At 40.3% G+C, this 27,388-nt stretch overlaps 1 protein-coding gene across 2 annotated transcripts in view; it reads right to left on the reverse strand.

Annotated features, from left to right (window-relative positions):
- LOC126998154 (uncharacterized) overlaps positions 1 to 27,388 on the reverse strand; it is a 199,356-nt gene that overhangs the window by 98,747 nt on the left and 73,221 nt on the right. The gene's annotated exons all lie outside the window — the stretch shown is intronic.

A 27,388-nucleotide genomic window follows, 5' to 3' on the forward strand; every position in this document is an offset into this window, starting at 1 on the left:
GGTTTTAGTGTGGAGGTCGTTAATATATGTTGGCCGTACTGAAGAAAAAATACAGATAAATCTTCGTTAAACTGGATTATTATTAATTAAAGATTATATATATATATATATATATATATATATATATATATATATATATATATATATATATATATATATATATATATATATATATATATATATATATATATATATATATATATATATATATATATATATATATATATATATATATATATATATATATATATATATATATATATATATATATATATATATATATATATATATATATATATATATATATATATATATATATATATATATATATATATATATATATATATATATATATATATATATATATATCTATATATATATTTTTCATTATTTTGAAGCACCATTTATCCATGCAATCTGCTGGGTTTTTTTTTTATATAGACATTCATTTATTTTCATACTGCCCCATGTGTTCCGTCTTCCGTCGCCACTTGTGTTAATTTAGAGGCCGTTACGATGATAAAATAAAGTTAAGAAAAAACATATTGGATGGTTTTGATGTTGAGGACGTTAATAATTCTTGGACGGACTGAAAAAACACAAATAAATCTTCGTTATACTTGTTTACATTACGTACGGTGAATTAAAGTGATATATATATATATATATATATATATATATATATATATATATATATATATATATATATATATATATATATATATATATATATATATATATATATATATATATATATATATATATATATATATATATATATATATATATATATATATATATATATATATATATATATATCACTTTAAACCTCTGAAACTAAGTACGGCAAATAAAAAATTATCTTTATATAATTTAAACATTCATATGCAATTTTACTTATTAATTTCTGCTCTTAATTATTTCCACTGCTCAGAAATATATTATCATTGTTTTTAGTCCCTTTTTAAGAGCTCTGAAAATGAGTACGCTACATAAAACCCGATCTTTATATAATTTCAAACTTCTTAGCCCATTTTCTTTATTAATTTTTGCCTCTAATAATTTTCACTGCCCAAAAATATATTATTAATAGTTTTTACTTATTTTTTAAGCTTTGAAACTTAGTACGCTACGTTGAAACAGGATTTCATATTATAATTTTAACCTTCATATGCCATTTTTCTTATTAATTTCTGCTTCTAATGATTTTCAATGCTCATAAATATATTATCTTTGGCTTTTTGTCCCTTTTTAAGCTCTGAAACTGAGTACGTTACTTTAAAACCGATTTTCATATAATTTTAACATTCATATGTCTTTTCCCCATTAATTTCTGCTTCTAATTAATTTTAATGCTTAAAAATATATTTTCATTACTTTTTCGTCCTTTTTTGAGCTCTGAAACAGAGTGCGCACCGTAAATACTGGATTTCATGTTATAATTTCTACTTTTATATGCCATTTTACTTATTTATATCTGCTCCCAATAATTTCCACCGCTCAGTAATATATTATCACTAGTTTTTAAACCTTTTTAAGCTCTGAAACTGAGTGCGCTACATACAAGCGGATTTCATATCACAGTTGTAACCTTCATATGCCATTTTCCTCATTAATCTTTTCTTCTCAGATTTCTCACTGTTTAAAAATATATTATCATTAATTTTTCGTCCCTTTTCTAACCCTAGAACTGTAACGCTGGCTCCGGGCGGACCCACACTGTCTTTACTTTTTGATATTCGAAATATATATATATATATATATATATATATATATATATATATATATATATATATATATATATATATATATATATATATATATATATATATATATATATATATATATATATATATATATATATATATATATATATATATATATATATATATATTTATTTATTATTAGGCTTTTCCTTCTGTAAATTTCTAACGCTGCAGTATTTTTCTTAGTAACTGATCAACTATCTAAACGCTATCCTATTCCTTCAACATCCTTTAATTTTTAGGCCTCTGTAAATCTCTCTACCGCTGAAATATTTTTCTTAGCAACTGATCAATATATATATATATATATATATATATATATATATATATATATATATATATATATATATATATATATATATATATATATATATATATATATATATATATATATATATATATATATATATATATATATATATATATATATATATATATATATATATATATATATATATATATATATATATATATATATATATATATATATATATATATATATATATACGTGTGTGTGTGTGTGTGTGTGTGTGTGTGTTTACAACATAATATAGTAATTGTGTTTCCACCATTTCGGATTACCTAAACTCTGATATCGTGTTCAGGAGAATTTTATGTCAGCTGTTATTTTTTCTTCTTCAGCGCCATGGTAATTCTGTAAAAATAATCCAAATGAAGTAAAGCTTAGTAAACATTCATAACAACCGCTTTGACCCATTTTTATACTCGCCTTATGTTATTTATTTTTGTTAATTTCAAATTTATTCATTACAGCTCCAATGCACTACCATTCTAAGTTTATTGATGAAAGAAAGAAGTAACTATTACGCAAGATAGTGAACTACAGATAAAACTGAAAACTTGAAGTGCGGAAAGTCCAGCGGACGGAAGGCGAGAAGGGACGCACTGAAGTTATCCTTCCACCTCGGAGTAGATTGCAAACGTACGTTTTGCATTACATAAGAGATGAAATTGCCGTGTCAGAGCTTATTCTGTCAAAAAATTATTGGTGCACAGCACAACAAACACATCGACCCCAGAAAAGTTGGAGCTATTTCGTGAAACATGTCATTGGGATCTGTTATGCAACTCCTCACTAAATAGCTACTAACTTTTCTGGGGTCGATGTGTTTGTTGTTTATATGTACCATTAAATGTTTGACTGAGGAAGCTCTGACACGGCAATTTCATCTCTTCTGTACGACAACACATTTGCAATCTATTTCGAGTTGAAGGAATAACTTACAGTGCGTCCCTTCTCGCCTTCCCTTCGCGAGGCGTCTCGGGAGAAGTTTCAGCTGCGTACGAAGATAATGGATTCATATATATATATATATATATATATATATATATATATATATATATATATATATATATATATATATATATATATATATATATATATATATATATATATATATATATATAAATTATGCTGCCTAGTTTATTGTAATTGTTGTAGAATGATAAAATGTGTTTGTTTATAAGATCATCGGACTAAAGGACAAAGTACATTCCTGCTGGAGAGGTAATTCAAAATAATATAATATCCAATAGCCTAATCTCGCTCGTGCCGACATCATCAAAAGTAGCTCTATGCATAGTTCATCCTTTTACAGACTATCCATTACTAACAAACATATAAGGTTTCGAATGATGAAGTTTATTTATTGAGGATGGTTACCTATAAAAAATATACCGTAATAATTATTATAAACGCACAGTGATGGAACAAAATAAAGGGTGTATGAAAAGCCGCCCGGGTGGCTCATGGCACTCTACTAGCCAAACCACCCGGGCGGCTCCGGCACTATAAGGGTTAATAAAAAAGTAATAAATATCGCATTGAAACGGAACAAGAGAAGAAAGAAGATTAAAAAAAGACCATTCATACGTATCACAGGACAAAATCTCCCCTGATATAAAAGGAGTAATAAAGAAACGGGAATAAGATACGAAAAAGAAAAGAAAATCAGATAGAAAAGATGTAACATAGAAATTGGAATAGGATACAGAAAAAAAGAAAAAAAAGGAGAGAGGAAAAACGAACATCTACGTATCACAGATGGAAAGAATCACTCACAATAAAAGATGAAATAGAGAAACGGGAATGTGATACTGAAAGAAAGGATGAAAAAGTGAGGGAGAGAAAATATACGGTAACAGTAATACCATAAACCAGAGATGTGATAAAGAAGAGAACACAGAGAAATAAAGAAAAAAGGGAAAAAGAAGCGAAGAAAATTAAATACATTCTCTAAATATCACAAAAGAGGAACCAGTGAAAACAGATATAATTAACGAACGGAAGAATACAAAAAATGAATATAAAGAAGAAAGAAAAAAAGACGCGAATGGGGTACTAAAAGAAAATAGGAAAAAGCGAGGAAATGAAAATATATACCTACCACAAAATAAATAATACAATAAACCAGAGAGATAATTAAGAAGAGCAGAAGAGAAGGAAGAAAAAATAATATAAATAGAAGTAAATACTGCATGATAACAAAACAAAACAAAAAGGAAACAAAGAAAACATTTTAAAAAGAAAGAATAAGAGAAGAAAATCGCAAATGAGAGAAGAAAATGAAGGAAAAAGAAGAAAAAGAAGAGGAGAGTAAATACTGCATGATAACAAAATAAAACAAAAAGGAAACAAAGAAATCATATTAAAAAAAAAGAATAAGAGAAAAAAAATCGCAAATGAGAGAAGAAAATGACGGAAAAAGAAGAAAAAGAAGAGGAAATTAAGTACTGCATAGTAACAAAACAAAAAGAAAACAAAGTAAACATTAAAAAGAAAGAATATGTGAAAAAATCGCAAATGAGAGAAGAAAATAAAGAAAAAAGAAGGAATAGAAATAGAAAATCAAATCATGTACAATAAGCAAAGTGAAAACAATATACGGATAAATGGATAAAAATGAAGAATAGAATGGAAAAAAACGTACAATTGAGAGAAGAAAAAAAAAGAAAGGAAAAAGAAGAGACAGAAAAAAAGTGATACTGTAAAACAACCCCCAAAAAAACAATGAAATCACAAAGAAAAAATAGAAAAAAAAGAAAATTACAATGTAAGAAAAATCTCCCAAATGAAACGATAAATACAAAAGAGAAAAAAATTAAAGGTATAAAAAAGTTAAATGAGAAAGATGATGAAAAGTCGAGACCATTTCCCTCTTAGTGTTTTAAATTGAATTGCCGCGAAGGAAACTCTAGAAAGTAAGACTGCAAGGACGGTATGAAAATGCGTGAAGTGAAGGGACATGAAGTCAAAATTTGCTCATGAATTTAAAAAAGCTAATATTTCTTTACCGAGGAAGGAGAGGGGCGGAGGCGAGGGACGGAGGAAGGGTTCGGAGGGGCAGAGGAAGACGGAAGAAGAGAGGAAGGAGGAAGGGTTCGGAGGGCAGAGGAAGACGGAGGAAGAGAGGAAGGAGGAAGGGTTCGGAGGGGCAGAGGAAGACGGAGGAAGAGAAGGTTACGGAGGGCATAGGAAGACGGAGGAAGAGAGGAAGGAGAGGAATGGAGGCGAGGGACGGAGGAAGGGTTAGAACGGGGCAGAGGGAGAAGAAGACGGAGGAAGAGATGAAGCTTGGAGGGAAAGGAGAGAAGGGAGAGGAGAGGAAGGACTATTATGGGCCGAAGAAGATGAGAGAAGAAATAAAGAGTAGGGAAGATTGGGAGATGGAGGAATGGGGAAAGGGAAGAAGAAAAGGGAGATAGAGGAGAGGAGGAAATAACAGGGAGAGAAAAAAGAGGGAGAAGGAAGGGAGAGGATGAGACACAGAAGAATGAGAAAGGGAAATAAGAAACGGGAGAAAGAGATGAAGAAGTGTCAGGAGAGGAAAAAAGGGGGAGAAGGAAGGGAAAGGATGAGATATAGAGGAATGGGAAATGGAAATAAAAAAGGGAGAAAGAGTAGAGGAAGAAATGTCAAGGAAAGAATAAAGGAGGAGAAGGAAAGGAGAGGATGAGGCATGGAGGAATTGGAAAGGGAAAGAAGAACAGGAAGAAAAAGGAAAGGTATCAGAGAAAGATGAGAAAGAAGAAGGAAAGGAAGGAATAGAGGGGATGGATTAGAGAAATGAGTACAATTTTTCTCACCTAAGATTCGAAAAATAGAAAATTCCTCACCAAAAACGACAAAAAATTAAAAATCTCACCTAATGTTCTAAAAAAAAGGAAATTTCACCTCGCCACCTCGCCTATAAATAAAAAAAAAAGTGGCATGTAAGTTTTTTCGTGGTCAAACTTGTGTCCCGGATTGAGAACAGATCCTTAAAACGACTTTAGAATCCAAACATTTTCTTAAGTCCTTCCTTCCCTACCTCCTCCATTCACGAATTCTTCTTCCTCCTATTCTTTCTCCTCCTCCCCCTCCATATCTTCCCCGCCAGCTACTACCCCTTCTCCCTCTCTTCTACTGTCCTCCTCCTCCTCCTCATCATCATCATCTTTATTCTCTATCAGCACCTTCTCCTCCTCTTCCTCCTTATCCTCATCCTCTTCTTCGTCCTCCTTCACCACCAACCTTCTTTTTCTCCTCCTCCTACTCTTCCTCTTCCTCTTTTCTTCTTCCTACTCCAGTAGCACCACCTTCTTCTCCCCCTCCTTCTTCTCCTCCACCAAAATCTCCCTCTTATTTTCTCCTTTCTCCTCCTCCTTATCCTGATCCTCTTCTTCCTCCTCCCCTCCTTATCTCTCTGCCCCTCCTCCTCCTCCTCCTATCTCTTCTATTATTATCAAAATCGATGGACTAAAAATAGACCAAGAACTCAATACCTCAAGCCAAGTGTCTCTCGTCTCATATTGTCTCCAGGCGCAGGTGTTCATGAGGTGACAGGTGGGACGCGAGTTAATGAGGCGAGGCGGGCAGGTAGTGGGGCTGATAATGTATGCTGATTCCGACTAGATCTCCGATATATTTCACCATCACACTGTCAACCTGGTATGCTTGTATCGAAGAGATGGGAACAACTTATAATGTCTGAGACCCCATTCAGAAGAACAACTTGACGAGGCATCCGAACATTTGGTGAATTTGCGCAGTTGATCAGGGCCACGCGAGACCTCACCTGGGCAGCCTCACTCTCACTCTCAGGTGTTTCCTAATTGTGTTTTCATCGTTAACGTGAGATTTTGTTGCTTGAGGTCGGTAGGTGAAGGGAATGGGGGGTGGCGGGTGAAAGTGGAGAGAAAGAATGTAGGGAATAGGAGGGGGAGGAAAAGGAGGAGAAAGGGGGTTAGGAGTGGGAAGAAGAGGAGACTGGGAAAGAAAGGATCAGAAGAAGCAGGAGGAGAAGGAGGAGGAGGAAGACAAAGAGCAACTAAAGGAAGACTGTAAAGAAAGGAGTAAGAACAGGAGAGAAGGAAAGGTGTAAATAGGAGCAAAGTGAAAGGAAGTTCTGTGTATGCTGTGTTAGGTGTTGTTGTTGTTGTTGGTGGTGGTGGTGGCCGTGGGGACGGGCTGTTCCTATATCAGAGTGAGGAGCTTGGCGGCCTCAACCTCCCCAAGCCAATCCACTCTTTCCCTCCTCCTTCCATTCTTCTTTCCTTCCTCTCTTTTTCAGATAAGATATACAAATTCACTTATCATAGTAGTGGTTGTAGTAGTGGTGGTCGTAAAGGCACATAAATCAGACATGTTGGGAACGGGTTTTATGCTACAGTGGACTAATAATGGCTGATGATGATAATGATGATGATTATATTGTGGTGCGGTGGTGGTGGATGTGGTGATGATGGTGGTGGTGGTGGTGGTGATGGTGGTGGTGTAGTTTGTTGGGGAGAGCGGATGTTAGATGTTAAAGGGGTGTTAGAGAGAGAGAGAGAGAGAGAGAGAGAGAGACTTGCCTCTTATTCCTCTTTTCTTTATTTTTCTTTATTCTTTCTCTGGTATTTCCTCTCTTTAAATTGTTTCATAGTCATCTCACTCTTCTTACCTCCCTACCTTTTTCTAGACCTTCTCCTCCTCCTCCTCCTCCTCCTGGCTGTCTGTTCGGGGTATCGACTGACATCTCATTAGGTTGGAAAATGACGTGTTATTGGCTCCGTCTAATTAGTGATGTTACTCTTCTTCTTCTTCCTTCTCCTGCTCCCCACCCTCTTCCTCCTCCTCTCGTGCTCTGTTATTGATCCTCCTCCTCATCCTCCCACACAGACAATAGAGTAATGCGATCCTCCTTACATTCTCCTCGCTCGTCGGTTCTCACGGGTCGCAGTCTGATGTTGTGGTTTCCCGTTCGTCACCTGTTTATAGACACATACTCCTCCTCCTCTTCCCCTTCCTCTTCATCCTCCTCCTCTTCCTCCTCCTCACACACGCACATCTTTGTTTTCTGTCTATCTCTCTATACTTATCTATCTATCTATTGCCTTTTACCTTCCCCCTCCTCTTTTTCCTCCTCTATTTCGTTCTCTTTTTCTTCCTCTTCTTCCTTTCTCTACCACCATCACAACTATCATCACCCTTTACATTACCATCATCATCATCACCTTCCCCCTCCTCCTCCCCCTAAATCTCAGGTGAGTCAAGTAATTAACCTGTAAATCCGCCGCACCTTGAGGTTTGCCCGTAAACTTATCACCGCCAAGTCTCGTGCACAATCTACCTGGCCTGGAATTTTAGGTGAAAGTTAATGATCACCTGTGGCGCGCGTCCTTCCTGGAATTTTGTGCAGGTGGTGGTGGTGGTGGTGGTGTGAAGGTGGTGGTTATCATAGTTGGTGTGCTGGTTTGAGTGGTGGTGGTGGTGGTGGTGGTGTTGTGGTGGTGGGTGTGGTTGTAATGGGGGTCAATATTCATGTGGCAAGATTTCTTTTTTTTTTTTTTTTTCTTTTTCATCCTCCCTTACTTCTTTCCTTACGGCATTTCATTCCTCCTTAACGCTTTCATTTATGTCTTTCTTTCCTTCCACCCTTCCTACTTCCTTGACATAAGAACATAAGAACATATTCCTTTTTTCATTCAATTATCCTTCTTTTTGTTGCTTGCTTCTCCCATTCCTCTTTTCCAGCTTTCATTCATATATTCCTCTATTCCTTAATCCTACCTTCCTCACGCACTTCAAATTCCTTTCATTCATAAATTCCTATAAATTGTGGTTCCTTTTAACAGCATACTTCCCTCTTTCCTTGCTTCGCTTCTTCCTTCTCTTTATTCTTTCCTTCCCTCCTTCATTCCTTCTTTCCTTGTCTCCTTTTTTCCTCCCCTCTGCCCTTCCTTCCCTACTTCCCTTCCTCTTTCCTTCATTCATTCCTTTCTTACTTCCCTTTCTCTTTCCTTCCTTCCTTCCCTCCTTCCTTTACCCTGCCCTTCCTACCTTATTTCCCTCCCTCTTTCCTTTCTTTCTTCCTTCCTTCCCTCCTTCCTTCCTTCTTTCCTTGGCTCCTTCTTTCCTTCCCCCAGCCCTTTCTTCCTTATTTCCTTCCTTCATTTCTTCCTTTCTTCTTTCCTTCCCTCCTTCCTTCCTTCTTTGCCTCCTTCCTTCCTTCCCCCAGCCCTACCTTACTTACTTCCCTCCCTCCTTCCTTCCTTCTTTCCTTCCTTCCCTCCTTCCTTCCTTCCCCCTGCCCTTCCTACCCTATTTCCCTCCTATCTTCCTTCCTTCCATCCTTCCTTCCTTCTTTCCTTACCTCCTTCCTTCCTTACCCAGCCCTTCCTTCCTTACTTCCCTCCCTCCTTCCTTCCTCTCATTCTTCCTTCCTTCCTTCCTTCCTTCCATCCTTCCTTCCTCCGTCCCCGGCAACCATTTTTACAAAGTTCACCTTCTCTCTTCCCTGTCTCCTAAACAAAAAGACGGACCCATATCTTAAACCTATGAAAACTTGACCTCATTATACTCTATTCAGCCTTCTCTTCCTCCTCCTCCTCCTCTTGTCTGCAAAACTCTTACATCTTTCCTCCTCTTCCTCTTCCTGCTTCTTTTCGTAATTTTTCTTCAGCCTTCCTCATTTTTTCCCTTCAATAATTCATCTTCCTTTTAGTCATTTTTCTCCAGGGTGTTCCTCCTCCGCCTTCTTCTTTTCCACCTCCTCCTCCTCCTCCTCCTCCTCTTGATTAGCTTCTACCCCTCCATCTCGTCTTTCTGAAGTTCCTAATATTACTCCTGATATTATCCTACACAATCTCACCCTCCTCCTCCTCCATCTCCTCCTCCTCCTCCTTCTCATCTTCCTCCTCCTTCTCTCCTGTGTAAAATGTCCTCCTTCCCTCCTTGTCTTTGTCCTCTTCCTCCTCCTTTTCTTTTCTTTTTCTCCGGTACTAACACCAAAGTTTGTTTTTTTCCCAAGCACTCCACAATCTTTCCTTCTCTTTGTCATCCTTGATCATGCGGGCAATACCTCCCTTCCTCCGCTTCCTCCTCCTCCTCACTTCCTTCCTCCTTTTCCTCCTCCTCCTTCTCCTCCTCCTCCTCGTCCACGTCCTCATTCTCCTCTCTTCTTCCCCTTCCTCACTTCCCTTCTTCTCGTTCTCATTTCCCTCTTCTCTTCCTCATTTTCCGCCTCCTTCTCTCTCCCCCTCCTCCTCCTCCTCCTCCTCCTCCTCCTCCTCCTCTTCGTCCACGTCCTCATCCTTCTCTCTTCTTGCCCTTCCTCACTTCCCTTCTTCTCGTTCTCACTTCCCTCTTCTCTTCCTCACTTCCATTCTCCTTCTCTCCTCCTACTCCTCCTCCTCCTCCTCCTCCTCCACCCTCTCTCTCCTTCTCCTCCTCCTACTTATCCTTCTTGTCCTCCCTCCTTTGTCATTCTCCTCACTTTCCTTCTCCTTCTTGTGCTCCTTTCCTCCTTCTCCTTCTTCTCTTCCCTCTTTCTTATTCCGCGCCTATCTACATCCTCTTCGTGTACATAGACAATTGACTCGTTCTCAGTATTCAGCTGTGTTCTGTATGCATTAGGCTCCATGAATAAGCGTGTTTTAGCGTGTTCGAGGATGCCCGGCCGAACTTAATTATGAATACACGGCCTACTACACATTCACGCTGAGTTGAATATTTATGAATAGGAAAGGTGGTGCAGAGTGTGTGTGTGTATGTGTGTGTGTGTGGTGTGTGAGGTGAGGGGGAGGAGTGGGGGGTGGGGAAGTTGTTTGTGTGTGGGGGGGGGGGGCAACGCATCCCTTCCTTCCTCTACATCTGTTATTCTTTCCTCCTTCTCTTGTTTCTTCTTTTTCTCCTTCTCGTTGTATATTAAGTTCTCTGTCTCGCTCCTGTTTGTTGTTTCTCCTTTCCCAACATTTATTCTGTTTTCTCTCCTCGTTCCCCCTTCTCGTCCTCTTCCTTCTTCATCTTTTTCCTCATTCCCTCTCCATATATTTTTCTACCCCTATGGAGTTCTACATTATACAGTCACACAAATATACATTCCAACCAATGTATATTCATACGCCATTCATTCCCACTCATTCATTATTCACACATTAATTCCGTTCTCATTCTCTTTACATTCCTCCACCATTCCCTATCCATCCCTATCGCGGGCTTTTTTTTTATTATTGTTTCCTTTTTTTGTGCCCTTAAGCTGTCTCCTTTGTTGTAAAAAAAACATTCATTTCCTTCTCATATTACACACACACACACACACACACACACACACACACACACACACACACACACACATGACCCCCCCACACTTACACAGCCCCCCACCCCACCCCACCCGCACACCAACATTCCACATCATCCGCTTTATGTTGAATATGTACGCACACATTTCTCCCTTCTATTCTCCTTATCCCATTCCCTGAAATAACCCTAATCTTCCCCTCACCCCCTCTGGTCCCTTAACCCCTATACTTATAAAGCTCATCTCCCCTCATCCCCTCCCCTGACCGTACCTTCTCCTTCCCTCTCCTTCCGTTCCTCCTCCTCCTCCTTGTCTCCTCTCACACCTCGGTTCTTATTTCTCTCGCCTAAGAATTCGTAGTCTTAGAGGACACAAAAATTTATTCATGAGTATTATTTAGCTGCCTCTCCCTCTCTCCCCCTTGTGTGTGTGTGAGAGAGAGAGAGAGAGAGAGAGAGAGAGAGAGAGAGAGAGAGAGAGAGAGATGCCATTGTCTAGTCTTGTTTTAAATTATGGAATGTTTATCTGTTGTTGTTGTTTGGCATCCTCTCTCTCTCTCTCTCTCTCTCTCTCTCTCTCTCTCCCCAGTTATAGTTCACATCGATCTCATCACTCTTGCTACTTCTTCCTCCTCCACCCACTACAGTTTTCTCTCCTCCTCCTCATCCTCTCCTCCTCCTTCCCCTCCTCTTCCTCCTCCTCCTCGTTGTGGTCACCCAGGGAGCAGTTTGTGAGAGAGAGGAAGCGTCGTTTTGAGCACTCGCGTCACTTAAATTCCCAAGACAGTAAAGTTATGAGTCCTTGTTTTATGCTTGTGCTTGTTACGTGGGTCCCGGTCCTGGCTTGTCTTGGCTTGGCTTGTTCCCGCGGAGAGGCTTGTTAGGGGTGGGGGTTGTTAGCTGTCTCTGGTTTGGTTTTTAGTTGTTATTTCTGTCTTGTTTCCATTTTGATCGCGTTTTTCATCTTATTTCTGTCTTGTTTCCATTTTCATCGCGTTTTTCATCTCATTTCTGTCTTGTTTGCATTTTCATCGCGTTTTTCATCTCATTTCTGTCTTGTTTCCATTTTCATCGCGTTTTTCATCTCATTTCTGTCTTGTTTCCATTTTCATCGCGTTTTTCATCTCATTTCTGTCTTGTTTCCATTTTCATCGCGTTTTTCATCTCATTTCTGTCTTGTTTCCATTTTCATCGCGTTTTTCATCTCATTTCTGTCTTGTTTCCATTTTCATCGCGTTTTTCATCTCATTTCTGTCTTGTTTCCATTTTCATCGCGTTTTTCATCTCATTTCTGTCTTGTTTCCATTGTCATCGCGTTTTCATCTTATTTCTGTCTTGTTTCCATTTTCATCGCGTTTTCATCTCATTTCTGTCTTGTTTCCATTTTCATCGCGTTTTCATCTCAGTTCTGTCTTGTTTCCATTTTCATCGCGTTTTTCATCTCATTTCTGTCTTGTTTCCATTTTCATCGCGTTTTTCATCTCATTTCTGTCTTGTTTCCATTTTCATCGCGTTTTTCATCTTATTTCTGTCTTGTTTCCATTTTCATCGCGTTTTTCATCTCATTTCTGTCTTGTTTCCATTTTCATCGCGTTTTTCATCTCATTTCTGTCTTGTTTCCATTTTCATCGCGTTTTTCATCTCATTTCTGTCTTGTTTCCATTTTCATCGCGTTTTTCATCTCATTTCTGTCTTGTTTCCATTTTCATCGCGTTTTTCATCTCATTTCTGTCTTGTTTCCATTTTCATCGCGTTTTTCATCTCATTTCTGTCTTGTTTCCATTTTCATCGCGTTTTTCATCTTATTTCTGTCTTGTTTCCATTTTCATCGCGTTTTTCATCTTATTTCTGTCTTGTTTCCATTTTCTTCGAGTTTTTCATCTCATTTCTGTCTTGTTTCCATTTTCTTCGCGTTTTCATCTCATTTCTGTCTTGTTTCCATTTTCATCGCGTTTTTCATCTCATTTCTGTCTTGTTTCCATTTTCTTCGCTTTTTTCAACTTCTTATTTGTCTGGTTTCCATTTTCTTCGCGTTTTTCTTTTTTTTTGTGTCTTATTTTGGTTATTTCCAGTTACCTCTTTTTGGCAATTATTACTACTTTTTGTATCTTTTGTTTTCACGAATGTCATATTTTTTGGTACTTTTTTAATTTTTTTTCTTCTTGTTTTCATTTTGTTTTGTTTTATGAAGGACATGTTATAGTTATTTTCAGTTACTTCTTATTACTCTCGTTTCTGTATTTTTTCCTTTCCTTGCCACGGGTGTCTTGTTGTGGTCGTTTTTAAGTACTTCTGACTTTTCTTTCTCCTTTTTTATATCATTCCATGGTTAAGTCTTATCATAGTTTTTATTAATTTGTTTTACTTCTATTTCTACTTATTCCATCTCTGCCAAATATCCTTTTTTCCTCTTTTTTTTTTTTGAGAGAAGGATAATATCGAAAGAAAAACAAAGGAAATAAGTTCGTGGGCGGAGCGTTGCTTCAAAACAATTAGGAGGAATTTAAAAGTTCGAGCATTTTGTGGAAAAAACTCGTATAATCTAAGAATGCTGCGGACGCGAAATATTCCCGTGGAATTTCGTAAAAGTAATAAAAGCGTATTATTTTGCGTGAGATTAATAACCTTTTGATGGATCAGCTTATAATATAATGGCTGCATGCAGCAATTTGTTGCACATATGCTAATAGTTATACTGATAATGGTAATATAATAATAATAATAATAATAATAATAATAATAATAATAATAATAATAATAATAGTAATAAAAATTTCTAGAACTACTTCTACTACTACCACCAGCACTACCACTACTGATACTACTACTACTACTACTACTACTACTACTACTACTACCATTACCTCTTCTACTGCTACCACCACCACCACTACTACAACCACCACCACCACCACAACTACTGCTACTTCTACTATTATTGCCCCTTACTACTTTTTTACTCATTACTACATGAAAAAAATAATAATAAAAATGGCAATAATCAACAACAATAATTGTGATAAAAGTCAAAGTCCAATTTCAATATTTTTTTCAACACAGACCTTTTTTTCCGCGTCACCCGCACGGCCGCTGGATACCCCGCTACTGCACCTTTAAACTTCATTATAAAGTTCGGAGTAAATTACATTGCATCAGTTTTATCAACTAGTTGCAGACTCGGTAATTTTATAATTTTATCATTCGCCCAACACAGATGCCTTCCCCCACCCCCCCCTAAACCCTCCCCACCAACACACCTTTTTCCGTTCCCATCCCCCATCACCCTACTCTTTCCTTCCCCTCCAACCCTCCCTACCAACCCACCTTTCTCTGTCCCCACCCCCCATCATCCTACTCTTCCCCTCCCCTCCAACCCCCTACAGCAACCCACCTTTTCTGTCTCCAACTCCCATCAACTCACTCTTCCCCTCCACTCCAACCCCCTACAGCAACCCACCTTTCTCTGTCCCCACCCCCCATCATCCTTGTCTTCCCCTCCCCTCCAACCCCCTACAGCAACCTACCTTTCTCTGTCCCCACCCCCATCAACCCACTCTTCCCTTCCCCTTCCCAGTTCAAGCTATCCACCTTTCTCCCCTTCCATTCCTCCACCTACCCATCCTTCCCTCCCCTCCTCTTTCTTCCTATCCTCCTCCTCCTCTTTCTCCAACTCCTCCTCCCACCCCACACCAGACCCCATCAACCCTCCTTTTCCTCCTCACCCTACCCACCACCCACCCCTAACCCACTCTTTCCTCCTCCTCCTACACCATAACAATCCTCCTTTTCCTCCCCTCTTCCCCACCTACCCATCCTTCCCTCCTTTCTCTCCCCACCTCCCCACCCTTCTCTTCCCCTTTCGGCCAACTCAGCTTCAAAAGAGGAAAAGGAAAGGGGGAAGGAATTGTAAAAGGGTGAAAAGTACACGGAATTGAGTTAGCAAAGTGGGGAGAAGAAAGATAGAACGGTAAGAGTTGAAAGATGTGTTGTAAGAAATATTGAGAAAAAAGGAAGAGAAAGGGAAATCATAAGGGATAGGAAATTAGGCTTGCAATGTGATGTTAGTAAAGGTATGGATGGAGAAGAGGAAAAGAATGAAAAGAAGGAAATATACACCAGTAAGATTATAAGAAGATAAGAGTAAAGTATCGGAAATTAGGTTAGCAAAGTGAGGTTAAGGAACGTATGAATGAAGAAGAGGATGAAAGGAAGGAAGCGAATGCCAGTAAGAGGCAAAGAAGATAAAGGGATAGTAAAATGATGAAGGAAAGAATACGATGAAAAAGGAGAAACGATGTAAGACGAGGGAAAGCAAAGACAATAAAGATAAACGAGGATAGATAGAGATAGATATAAAGGTGGGAAGATAATGGAAGGGAAATCAGGGAAGAGAAGGTTAAAAAAAAGTTCAGTACGCCATTTCTACGAGAGTTCGCTTGTCTGAGTAATTGTTGTGGTATCACAGAGTTGGACAAAAAGAAGAATATAAAGAACTGAATGAGGTGACGCGCTAAAGTTTTTGTCCCCACGGCTCTTGTTTGTCTATTGTGTGTGGTGTTGTATTGAGGCTGGAGAGGAGAGGAGAGGAGAGGTGAGGAGAGGAGAGATGAGACAATGGGAGGGGAGAAGAAGCGAGGAGAGGAGAGGCAGCAAAATAAGGAATATATGAGAGTACTGATTAGGAAATAAAGTAAAAGGCAAAGAAAGGATAGAGAAAAGGGGATGAGAAGAGAAAAGAAGAGAGGAGGAAAAGCAAGGAAAAGGAAACAAAAAAGAGGGTTAAATAGGAAAGAAAGTTAAAGATAAAGAAAGGGAAGGAAAGAACAGGAAAGGAAAAATGGAAAAAAGGGAACAGGAAAGGAAAAAGAAAAGGGAGGAAAGGAAATTCATGTGTGTGTGTGTGTGTGTGTGTGTGTGTGTGTGTGTGTGTGTGTGTTTCAGGTTGAACAGACAGACACGAAGATGACAGGTGTGAATGCAACCAGGTGTGTGTGTGTGTGTGTGTGTGTGTGTGTGTGTGTGTGTGTGTGTGTGTGTGTGTGTGACAGACATATAAATAACGTGTATACGTGAGGAAAAGAGAGCACAGGTGAGAACTGATGACAGGTATGAGAGACAGAGGTGTGAAAATGACATGTGGACATACGAGAGAGAGAGAGAGAGAGAGAGAGAGAGAGAGAGAGAGAGAGAGAGAGAGAGAGAGAGAGAGAAATAATAATAATAAGTTTATTTCAACCAAAAGTAGTTATTAGAGAGAGAGAGAGAGAGAGAGAGAGAGAGAGAGAGAGAGAGAGAGAGAGAGAGAGAGAGAGAGAAGTGGCACGTGTCTGGACAGGTGTTAGCGAGGGATGACACGTGTGCTGGAGCGGGACAGGTGTCACGGCCCCGCTCAGAGGTATTGATGCGCCGTCTGTATCTGAGGGGTCTTGCTGATCCTTGTGAGCAACGAAGGATGAACATAATAATACAGGGTAAGATAGAATAGGATATGTTAGGTTAGGCTAAATTTGGCTAGGCTAAGTTAGGTGATGTTAGGTTTAGATACGATGGGATTGGATAAGATAGGATAGGGTAGGATAGAATAAGAAATGATAGATTAGGTTACGATAGGATTGGATAAGATAGGTCAGGGTAGGATAAGATATAGGTTAGATTAGGATAGGATAGGATAGGATAGGTTATGATAGGATATGTTAGGTTAGATTAGGAGAGATTAAGATAGTGTATTAGTGGATAGGATACAAAAGGATGGAACCATGTATCCATAAAAATTGCTGGTAACTATAGACAAATATATCAACTTTACTTTATAGTGAAATCAAACGAATAGGAATTTTGTCTAGGGTGATAAAAAGGACAGGACAGAAAAGGACAACGTGGAAGGAAAAGCTAAGTGAAAATAATTGAATACCAAGAAAAAGTTTATTCAGGTATAACGTAAACAAACATTAACTTCGCTTGCGCTTCAAACTCAATTAATCTACGCAGTCCACGTATTAAAAATATTTCCTAAACCACACACTCTTCTTTAATATTCGTCGTCGAGAAATTCAGAAAAACCGGAGGACAGTCACCCTGAAAAAAGAATAATATATTGCAAGTATCACACATTTAAGTATCTACGCAGTCCACGTAATAAAAAGAATTGCAAAACCACGCACTATTCTTTAAAATTCGTTCTCGAGAAATTCAGAAAAATCGGAGGACAGTCACCCTGAAAAAGAATAATATATAGCAAGCGTCACACATTTAAGTATCTGAGCACCTCACGCGCTAAAACAACACTTTCTAAACCACACACTCATACACACTTTTCTTTACTCTTCACCGTCGAGAAATTCACAAAGTCACCGTCAAACAGAATAATGTAGAAACCATCACACATAAAGTATCTAAGCAGCTCACGCCACTAAAAAAACACCACACCAACTCTTTCTCTTTACTCTTCGCCGTCAAGCAGTCCACAAATATCGGGGAACAGTCACCGCGAGGAGGAAGAATAAGGAACGCGGCGCACTGGCATCTTCGCGGCGTCATTGTGCGGGAGACGCGGCGCTGAAAAGAGCGACAAAACGCGATCCTTGTCAATTTGTCAGGCCGCTTTTTATCCCGCCTTTCTTTTGCGCTGTCTGATTTGCGTCCGTCACTTGTCACGGCCTGTTGTAATAGTAGAGATAGGGGGAGAGAGGTTGAAGCGAGAGAGAGAGAGAGGAGAGTGATAAGAAGATAGTAAAGAGAGGGAAGAAAAGAGGAGTTTGAGGAAAGGAGGGACGCAGGAAGGAAGGGAGAGAGCGGAAAAAGATGGAAAAAAGGAATTAGATGAGACGTAGTTGTATTGGGAAGCATGAAGGAAATAAAGGTTGACAGACAAAGGAAGAAACAGAGAAAAGAGAGATACTAAAAGAGGAAGGAAGGGAAGACTAGGAAAAGGGAATAGGGGGAAAGGAGGAAAATAAGGGAGAATAGTCAAGATAAAAGAGATAAACAGAGAGAGAGAGAAGGGAGGTGTGAACGTGAGAGAAAACAACGAAAAGAGGAAAATAAGTGAAGGTAAAAGAGAGGGAGAGAAAGAAAGACTGAGAGGGAACTGAAGTGTGAATCCTAGCACGCATAGCATCGCCATCACGGAGCCAAATCTCGTGTGCTCCCAAATCCCGTGTGTTCGTGTCGTGCCTTTGTGACGCGCGCCGCTCACCCAACCCGTGTGAGGCGACGCAGGGAGGGAGGGAGCGCCGCGCGGTGATCCATAATTCATCGCCTGACAAACATAATGTATTCAACGGCTTAAAAAAGGAGAAAAGGATAAAGCTTCAGAGGATCGTTTACGCCTCTTGTAGTATGAATGAATAGTCACTCTTCGTCTTGTGATATCAGTTGGATTTATTTCATCTCCTGCAAAACATATGTATATCTGATTATAAAAAGAGAGACAGCGCAGGGGAGGGTCCTTCATTCCTCTTGTATTATGAATGATAAGTCACTCTTCGTCATGTGTTATCAGTTGTATTTCATTGGTGAGTATGTAAGAAATGGAGATGTGAGGAGAGAGGGAGAGTGAAAAGTAATAGAGATGATAAGGAAGGGAAAGCTCTGAGATGGTTCTGCTTTGTGTTGAGGAGAGAAGATGAGATGTGATTGGAGGGAGGAGGGGAGAAGAGAAGATGAGGAGAGAGCTTTCAGAGGGGAGGTAGGAGGGGAGGGAGAGGAAGTAAGGGAGGATAGGGGTAAGGTGAACCACTATAGACGAAGGAAGCACTTTTTTTTAATTCGTCATTACACTATACTTTTTTCTGTCATTGTAGTATTCTAGGTCTTTTGTTTTCCTCCTCCTTTTTCAGCTTTTCTTCTCATAGTTAACCATATCAAGCTATTTTCATGGTATTTCAAGTTATTTCAAGTTGTTTCCCTTTCACTTTTTTGTCCGGAGAGAGAAAGAGGAAAATAAAAATTGGGATAGAGTAAAGAAGGAAAGAGAAAAAGACACAGCGCGAAAGAAAAAAATAAAGAAAAGAAAGAGGGAGAGCGCATTTGTTGAGCGGGAGGTTAACCTTTACAAAGAAAAAGCAGAAAAAACAACTGGGCTCTAGATATACTTTTTCAGCAATCGCCGCGGCAATAGTCATGTTTTTAGGGCGCCGTGATTGCGTGTTACTCCGCCACTTTCCTTTATCCGGCGGTAAGCGTGGAGTGTTTTTTAAAGCGGGTGTGTGAACGAGCAGGTGTGTGTGTGTGGAGGGGGGAAGAGAGAAAGGATGTAGGTGTGGTTGGGTGTACGTGGGCATGGTTGTGTGGGTGTGTGATTGTGGGGTGGGTCGGTGAGTGGGGGTTGTGGGTTTGGAGGGGGTAGTTGTGGTGGTGTGGGTGGATGTGGGTGGGTAAATAGGTGTGTTAGTGTGTGTGGGGAGGTAAAGGTGTGTGGGGTGTGAGAGTGGGTGTTGGGGCTTGAGTGTGAGGGTGTGGGAGAGTGTGGGGAGATATATGTGCTTGGGTGGGGGCTGTAGGTGAGTCTAGGTGTGATGGGGGGAAGTATTGCCCTTTTCTCATTCATCTGTTACTTTCACGTCCCTCTTTCTTCCCGACTTCCTCTCCCTCCCTGTTTCCTTTGGCGTTTACCTTCCTTTCTTCTCTCTCGATTTCTATGTTTCTTGGGACTTTCATCTTTGTGTGCGTTTGTGTGTGTGGAGGCTCACCAAACACACACATAAAAAAAAAAAACTTATGCACCTACAATTTTGATATTCTGGTTTAGTCTTTATGTGGAATTTGACGAATTTTGTATGGGGTTGAGAGAGAGAGAGAGAGAGAGAGAGAGAGAGAGAGAGAGAGTAAACACCAAAAGTTATGTATCTCTCCTCTACAGCTGAGGCTGACGCAATAAATAGCCCCCAGTATTATTTAACAGCGAGATAAATACACGGCAAAGGCTATTAATTTTCACCCATGATTGAGACGAGTTAATGTATGCGGCGGCGGCGGCGGTGGTGGTGAGTGAAGCGGCATAATGATGATGGGGTGGTGATGGTGGTGGTGATGTTGTGCTGGTGGTGGGTAGGGGGGTCAATATTGTGTTAGCGATCAGAGAGGTGACAGTGATAGATTGGTGGCCATGATGATTATACTAACAATGTTCATAGTAATAATAATAATAATAATAATAATAATAATAATAATAATAATAATAATAGTAATAAGAACAACAGCAAGAACAAGTAGAAGGACAAGAAGAACAAAAACAAGAACCAAATGAAAAAGAGTAAGAACACGAACACGAAGAACAATAAAATAAACAGAAAAAGAATAAATTATAGAAAACAAAAAAAAATGATGAAGAAAAAGAAGAAAAAGGAAACGAAAAGAAAAAGAGACATAACCAATCCTAACCTCGCCTAACCAAACCTAACCCAACCTAACCTAACTTAACCTAACCAAACCAAACCTAACCAAACCCATTCTAACCTAACCAAACCTAACCAAACCAAACCAAACCAAACCTAATCTAACCTCACCTTGCCTAACCTAAGCAAACATAACCTCATCTAACTTAACCTAACCAAACCTAACCACATCTAACCTAACCAAACCTAACCTCACCGAACCTAAACCATCCCAACCAAACCTAACTTATCCCAGCCTAGCAAAACCCAACCAAACGCAACCTCTCTCAACCTAGCAAAACCCAACCTAACCCAACCCATATCCCCCTTCAAGCGAAACACAGACACACACAACTCTCGCAGCTGCAGGAGAGGAGGCTGAGACGGGAAGTGTGTGACGCCGGGTGCTTGTGGTGACTCCAAAATTGTCTCCCTCGCGCCGGGACTCTCAGGCAGGCTGGCGGCGGCTTAATAGGAAATAATAAGCAGAATTAAAGCTCGGGTCTGGCTGGGATTAGCTTTTAATTGGAGGAGACGGCGGACCGAAGCAAGGGAAGGAGACATGCGTGCGGGAATGGCGAGAGTGGAGGGAGGAGGAAGGCAGGGAAGGGAGGGAAAGAGGAAAGGCTGGGAGGGAGGGAAGGGAGGGAAAGAGGGAAGGCTGGGAGGGAGGAGGCAAGGCTGGAAGTGGTAGGAAGGACGACAATGAAAGTAAGTGCCATTTGCGAAGGTCACGAAGAAGGAAAGAAGGGAAATCAGGGAAAAGGATAGAGAAGGAAGAGTAAATAATAAATGAGAAGGGAAAGGAGAGAAGGGACATTATAGGAAGGACGACAAAGGGAAAGAGTGGCATTTGCGAAGGCCAAGAAGAAGAGAGGAAGAGAAATACAGGAAAGGATAAAGAAGGGAGTAAATATTAAGAGATGGGAAGAGAAGGAGGAAGGGACAGAGGAGGAACACATCAGGGAGGACAATACTGGAAAGAAGTGGAATTTGCGAAGGTCACGGAAAAGAGAAAGAAGGGAAATCAAGGAATGGATAAAGAAGGGAGAGCAAATAGTAGAGGGGAAGAGGAGGAGGAAGGGAAAGAGAAACATAATAGGAGAAAGGAGGAAAGGAAAAAGTGACATTTGCGAAACCCACGAGAAAGGAAGAAGAAAAATGAAGAAAAGGATAAAAAAGAAAGAGGTGGAGAGAGAAGGAAGAAGGGAGAGAGGAGACATTATACGAAGAACCGGTAAAGGAAGAAGTGGCGTCTGCAAAGGAAGGGAAAGCTTGTAAAAGGAAAAAGGAGGAAGGAAGGAAAGGAAATGGCGGGAGAATGAGGAAGGGAGACCATAAGAAGATCGAAAGGAAGGAGGGAGGAAAGTCTCCGGCGTATAAAAGGAGAGAAAGCAAGAACGGGGAAAAGGGAGGCAAATCAATGAACGGAGAAAAGATGGCGGAAGGAAGGGACGTGGAAGGAAGAAGGAAGGAAGGAAGATCACAGGAAGGAGGGAAGAAGCAGATAGAATATAGAGGAGAAGGCGACGAGGAGGAAGAGAGCGTGTGAACGAGGAAAAATGAGTTTGATCAAAGGAAAGAAGATGGAAAGAAGGTAAAGGATGATAAAGGCGGCGTAATACATATTTAAGCGTATACATAAGAAAACTTGTCAATGAAAAGATGAAAAGAAAGAACAGGAGGGTATGCAGGAGTTAGACCATGATAAAAAGAAGACTGAGAAAGAGAAAGAGACGTCCAAAGAATGAATTTTAAGTGGAAAAAGAGGAAAGTCAATGAAAATAAAGAGGAAGAGCATGAGGATATACAGGAGTTAAACCATGATTAAAAGAAGACTGAGAAAGAGACGTCCAAAGAATGAATTTTAAGTGGAAAAAGAGGAAAGTCAATGAAAACAAAAAGAGGAAGAACATGAGGATATACAGGAGTTATACCATGATTAAAAGAAGACTGAGAAAGAGAAAGAGACGTCCAAAGAATTAATTTAAAGTGGGAAAAGAGGAAACTCACGCGAAAGAGGATGACAGTAAAAATAACTAGAGGATTAGAGGTGAGGGGCTGGTCCTATATCAGAGTGAGGTGCTTGGCGGCCTCTACCTCCCCGAGCCAATTCACGCTTTCCCTCCTCCTTGCATTCTTCTTTCCTTCCCCTCTTAGGTAAGATGAATAAGTTATCTGTCGTAGTACACCTTGCAGTAGTAATAGTATTGGGAGTAATTGTATAAGAAGCCCAGAGAAGAAAAGTATCTCACCACATCAACCAATAGAAAAGGAAAGAAGTAAGGGAAAAAAATTGTGAGGTACTTAAACGTTTTCACAGGTAACACCGTAAAGGGAAAGTTGAAGTCCAAAAAACGTTAGGAAAGAGATAACAGCATTGAAAGGCATTAAAGAGGAAGGGCGTAGTAGGAGAGAAAGGAAATAAGAAAGACAGCATGATAAAAAAAAATCTTCTGCAGATGATGAGGCAAGAAGCTAAGAAAAAGACATAACAACATTGAGGAAAAGCCATAAGCGAGGAAAGACATAACAGAGAAGAAAGGAAAAGTAAGAAAGGCAGAATGATAAAGGAACCAGGGAAGGAAAGTCTGTAAAAGCTACTGGCGAGGAGAGGGAAGGGAGGAAGGGAACTATTAGTGAAGGGGAGAAGAGGGAAGGCCAGGTGACGCACGGAGGGGTGAGAGAGACCAGCTTGTGCGAAGGGGAGGAAGTGAAGGGAAGGAAAGGAGAGGGAAGGCTGGAGGCAAAGATGTACGAGGGAGAGAAGGTTAAGGAAAGTAAGGGGAAGGAACCTGTCATGAGAGAGAACGAGAGAGGAAAAGAGTCATTAAGTTCAAAATATAAGGAGAAAATACTACAAAAAGACATCCTCGAAAAGTGAACTCGTGAGAAAACGTTGTAAAATAGTATTGAAAAGTAAATAGCAAAAAGAAGAAGAAGAAGAAGAAAAAGAAAAAGAAGATGAAGAAGAAGAAGAAGAAGAAGAAAAAGAATATGAGGGTGATGATAACGAAGGAGAAGAAAGGGAAGAAAAAGAACAAGAAAACGAAATAGAAAAAGAACAGGAATAAGAACAAGAGCAAGAAAAAAAGAGGAAAAAGAAGAAAATAACTAAGAAAGAAGAAAAATAAAAAGAACAGGAAGAAAATAACAACCACAAGAAGGCCAATAAGAATCACTACAGCCAAAGCATCACATTAAATCATCATAAAACAAAAGATACAACAAAAATCATTCAATTCAAGTTAATTAATCTCTTTACCTATCTTTTTCCCCGCGTCCTCATGGCCCGTCCCTCCCCCGCCCTGCATTGCCTAGTCAAGCAGAGGGGAGGGAATCGATAAAATGACAGGCACTCGCTCTCCCTTAGGTATGATGCCGCTAAATCTGGGCACCACCTACTCGGGGTTTCTGTACGACTTCCCTTTCTCTTCAAGGCGCGTTTCCTCTCCTTCTCTACCTTCTCTTCCTTCCCTGACCCCCCCTTGACTCCATTTTCCTTTCCTTTCATTTCAATTCAATTCAGTTCATTTCATTTCCTTCCATTCCTTTCCCTTCTCTTCCCTGTCGTTCCTCTCCCTTTCCTTATCTTCTCTTCCGTTCCCTTCCCTTCCCTTCCTTTTCTTTCCGTTTACTTTCGCTCCTTTTCCTTTTCTTTCCTTTCCTTTCCTTCCTTTCCTCTCCTTTCCTTTGCTTTCTTTCCCTTCCCTTACCTTACTTTACCTAACCTTCCTTTTCCTAACCATTCCTTTCCTTTTCCTTCCATTCCTTTTCCTTTCTCTTTTATCCCCTTACCTTCCCTCTCCTCCTCTCGTTCAGATTTTTTTTTCTTGGATTCGACTTCCCACACTCATTCTCTTGTTAAATATGCATTACTTGTACTCTCTCTCTCTCTCTCTCTCTCTCCTATTTTTTTCCTCTTTTTCTCTCTATTTCTCAGGGTTCGTGTTTTTTTCTTTGACCTTTTTTGTCCTTTTTTCCTCCGACTCGGTCTTCATAAGGTCATCTCTCTGCCCACTCGTCTCTTTACCGTGGCTTTTTTCTTCCTTTTCCTTCTTCCTTTGTTTCTCGTCTTCCTCCACTTCCTACCAGCCAACTCTCCTCTTCCCATCATTTATATTCTCTTCTCTTCCTTTGTATCATCGCTTCCTATCTCCATTTTCATTGTTACTTCTCTGTTTCTCTTTATATTTACCTTTTAGTTTATTCCTTTCTCCGTTTTCTTCCTCCCAGACATCACTTCTGCGTTTCTTCCCTCCTGTACTTCCTTCCTCTCTCTCCTTTATTCTTTCTTTTTTTTTATTCCTTCTGGTTCCTCTGTCTCTCTCCTTTAACCTTGACCGTCTTCTCTCTCCACTTGCCTTCTCCCTCTCCTCCATGACCCACCTGCTCCTTCTTTCTTTCCTCTTTTTCTCTTTCTCTCCTCTTTATTTCGACTACTCTTCTGTGTGCCCCTTCCTTCCTTCCCTCCTTCCTTCCTTCTGGTCTCTTCATTCTCTTCACTAGCCTTACCCTTTAGCTCCATCCCTCCTATCCCCCATTCTCTCTTTCTTCCCTCTCTTTCTCTTTATTTCGATTACTCTCTGTCTCCTTTTCCTCCTCTTCCATTTCCTCCACTTCTTCTATTGCCCCTTCCTTCCCTCCTCCCTTTCTTCCTTCCTTCCCTCCTCTTCTCCATTCTTTCTTTCTTCCCTCTTTCTCCTTTGTCTATTTCGAGTATTCCCAGTCCCGTCATCTTAATCTTCCTCCTTCTCTTCAATTGGGTCTTCCTTCTTTCCTTCCTTCCTTCCTTCCTTCTTCCTTGCCTTCCTTCCTTCCTTCTTCCTTGCTCTCTCTATTGGCCTCGTTTTCTCACTCTCTCACCCTCACTCTCGCTCCCTCCTTTTCCGCTAATTTTACCTTGAAATCGCAAAATATGACGACCACTACGAGGAGTAACTTACCTGCCTGTTGAACTAATTAAAATTTCCGGTGTTCCGCTGAAATGTTAGACGGCCGCAGTGGCATCCGCTAATTTTAAAGCTACCGGTGAATAAGAGAGAGAGAGAGAGAGAGAGAGAGAGAGAGAGAGAGAGAGAGAGAAATATGTATAAATCAAATCGAGAATAATGTTTGGAATTATAGATGAGTTTCCATGTTTTCTTCTAACTTACGAGCATAGGCGAGAGAGAGAGAGAGAGAGAGAGAGAGAGAGAGAGAGAGAGAGAGAGAGAGAGAGAGCGGAACGAGAGAGACGCATACTGGTAATTGTTTTCCATCACGTAATTTATCTTGCAGGGAAATTTTGCCTTTGTTTTGACGTTTTGGGAAATGTGAATGGAACAGACCGCCCGTTTGTCTGTCTGTCTGTTTTCTGGTCTGTCTTGCTCTCTGTTTCTATGTTCGTTCGGTTGTCTGTCTGTCTGTGGCTTGGTCTGTCTTTCTGTCTGTATGTTTGTCTGTACGTCTGTCTGTCTTTCTGTCTGTGTGTGGGTCTGGTGCCTGTTTTTTTTCTTCCCCTCTGTTTGTATGTGTGTTCATTGTTGTGTCTGTCTATTTATCTCCGTGTTCGTCTGTGTCTACCCTTCTGTCTGTCTGGTGCCGCGGACGTGACCGGTCAAATATTCGTGTTTCTCATTACACACACACACACACACACACACACACACACACACACACACACACACACACAAACCTTTCCCATTCCTCGCCGTGCATTCCCTTCGGCTACGCGGCTTCATGCCCCCAGAAAAGGCAGGCGAAATGAAGATGAATGTCCCCCGGAAAATATTTCACCACGGCTAACAGACACGAGCAGGCAATCAGATGTAGATTCGTTCATTGCCTCCCAACATATTCAGCTTCCGCCTCACCCCCGCATTACCTCCACGCCACGGCCTGACGACACGCAATTTCTCAAAACTAATGGTCTGTGCAACGGCGGAAGTTCTGTATTGCAAGTCATACGAGAGAAAAACACGAACACATGACTGCCCGGTATGAATAGTAATGCTGGTCTCCCGGCGACGGCGTGACGGAACCGGCGCAGGGATGAGAGCCTGGCAGGAGAGCTTCTGCTGCATTGTACCCAGCGCGGCGGCCGATGGAGTAATCAGTAACGCTACCTCCACTCCCTCCACGCTCCTGCCGCCATGTATTGTTTATGTTAGAGCATCACAATAGTCTACGGCTCTTCGCTAATCCACCACCGTTGCCGCAAATGCCTCCTATTGTGCAGTGTATCAGTCATCATCTTTTCGTTGGTGTTGTCAGACGCCTCCGCCTCTCACATCAACTACTTCCAAAGGCTAAAAAAAGAAATCTGTCGGGTTCAAATGAGTGATATTTACGGGAGAGGAGAAGAAGGGTCACACTACCACCAGGGTTATAAAACTACTACCCCTAGAAAGGCCCAAAACTCCGACGAAAGCCTAGTCAAATATTTGTGGCTGGGAGTCGAAATGTTTTAAAATATGGCCCTATATCAGAGCACCATAACAGTCTACGTTAATCCCACTGTTACCGCGAATACCTCCCATGATGTAGTGCATTTGTCATTATCTTTAGTTTGTATCAGAGCATCACAATAGTCTACGCTAACCTACCGTGGCCACAAAAGCGTTCTAATTGTGTAGTATATCCCTGTGTTACCAAAACCAGACCATATGATAAAGGTACTGATATTGCTATGGTGCTTTGTG

The sequence above is a fragment of the Eriocheir sinensis genome, chromosome 13, assembly GCF_024679095.1.
Source record: "Eriocheir sinensis breed Jianghai 21 chromosome 13, ASM2467909v1, whole genome shotgun sequence".
Taxonomy (NCBI): Eukaryota; Metazoa; Arthropoda; class Malacostraca; order Decapoda; family Varunidae; genus Eriocheir; species Eriocheir sinensis.